Below are 2093 nucleotides of genomic sequence, written 5' to 3'. Positions count from 1 at the left end.
AGAGAGAGAGAGAGAGAGAGAGAGAGAGAGAGAGAGAGAGAGAGAGAGAGAGAAAATATATGTAAAGTTTATGAATTAGAGCACAGTATTAGCACAGTATTTCTTATTGCCCAAATATATCTTCATAGTTGTTTGAGTTGTTCTTACCCATTTTTTCTTATCTTATTTGTCTTTTCCTTTTTATTTTACATATACTTCCATACTTATATTCATACCTTTAATCAAATATGTGATATTTTTCCACTTTGGGCAAGTATTGGAATGAATGTGCCAATCTGAAATAATAGTGCAATTAAGAAAGAATCGTCACAGCTAATATAATTCTTGTCCTTCACAGTCTTATCTTTTCCCTGCCTAAAAGCTTTTCTCTTATGATATGACTAGAAACAAACAAAGAAACATCATCCTTTCTATAACTTAAATATGGTTTGGTCATTTTTTTCCTAAGAATTCACTCAGTGAAAATAAACCCTTTTTGTGAGGTATCAGCTTTATGGAACTCAAGTTTGTCACTCACCACTTAAGACATACAATGAGTTCAGGACCAATTATTGGAGAAAGGAAAATCGATGTATTTGGAAAGCTAGCAAGGCAAAGCAGCAGCAGCAACAAAGGCCATGTTGCTGAGAGGCTGCAGGTGTAAGGCATTCATAGAGACTGGAAGAAAGTCCTGGCAAATAGGTAGTTGCCATGTCAGGCATAAAGTTCTGTTGGTCTGCTTGTAGGCTGCTATTATCTTTGGGTCACTAGATAGCCTAGATTGAAAAGTCTTGTGAGTTGGTGTTTCAGTTTCTTTTCCCAGGAATAGCTAACCTGAAGTTAACCTTTTATATAGGATATGCATATTTTACAAGACAAGGGAGAAGGGAGCCAAAGCTAACTTTCCTCAGGGAGCAGGGGAAAATAGTAAAGCAGCTTTCACAAAAGAACACACTTATTTGCATGTCATCCTTGCACAGGGACCATGCTAGACTTCTCTGTATTGTTCCAATTTTAGTATATGTGCTGATCAAGCAATTGCCATGACTCATCCACATGGCTGACACTGACAAAGGATCTGCAAACTGCGGTACAGGGTTTCAGGGTAAATCCTGAGGGGATTTGACTGACACTGGCAGATATAAAAGTTACATTTCTTGTTATATAGGTCTTGCTTTATCTTGGTCTTAACCATCCCGCAGAAAAGTATAAAAATGAGGTATAAAAAGTAAAGCTATATTAATATGCTGAGCTGTAAAAGGCTCAAGTCAACAACTTCTGACATTGCCAGTGCTACGGATAACTCACTACTATTATGGACTACTGGACTATATTGAATTATTTTGCTGAATTCACGCACCTACAATATTTAAATGGCAACACAATACTCATCTCCAAAAAAACTAAATGAAAAAGGGGATACAAATGGAAGACCATTTTGTATCTGTATATACCTTCTCTTAATTCAGTGAGAAGAAAGATTTGTACTAATAGTTTTTGGACAGGATATCATGTCTGCATCTTGTATATTAATAACCATTATGAAGACAAAAATACACACTGTATTAATTATTAAAACTGTCCTACTAACCTGTTTTGAAACTGTCTTGTTGCTATTTGTTTCTCATTAAAATTCATAAAAAATAAAATTAAATTTAAAAAAGAACACACCTAACTCATTATGCAGTTTCAGTCAGAATTGTCACATAGAGGAATGCTAGATGTCTCACACCTGTAATCTCAGCACTCTAGAAGCTCAGGCAGTAAGATCAGCATGAGTTCAAGGCCAGCCTTGGCTGCAGTGAATTTATGCAGGATCTACATAGAGTGATCCTGTGTCAAATAAAATAAATAAAATAAAATAGAAAGCTAAGCTGGTAGGAGATGAAAAATATGTTGCTCAGCCCCATGACCTCTAAAATTCTAAAATTAGTGATTTTTAAATACAACTAAAGTAAAGGATGCTAGAGAGTTTATCTAGCTTTTCACTCAGTTACATAAAGAGAGTGGAAATTTCATCCTGCTCTTGTATTCACGGTCCTTTGGGAGGGGACTGTGACCAGGTAAGCTCATTCAAGAGGAATACTGATGGCATATCAGAGGTTTCCCAACAG

The 2093-nt window shown here is 36.0% G+C and overlaps 1 pseudogene; it reads right to left on the bottom strand.

Annotated features, from left to right (window-relative positions):
• Window positions 1-922: 922 nt before the first annotated feature.
• Window positions 923-1017, bottom strand: LOC111814584 (annotated as a pseudogene).
• Window positions 1018-2093: the final 1076 nt, after the last annotated feature.

Source organism: Octodon degus, unplaced genomic scaffold, assembly GCF_000260255.1.
Source record: "Octodon degus isolate 3935 unplaced genomic scaffold, OctDeg1.0 scaffold00367, whole genome shotgun sequence".
Lineage (NCBI taxonomy): Eukaryota > Metazoa > Chordata > Mammalia > Rodentia > Octodontidae > Octodon > Octodon degus.
Note: the sequence above shows the minus strand (reverse complement) of the source record. Positions and strands in the feature narration are given on the sequence as shown.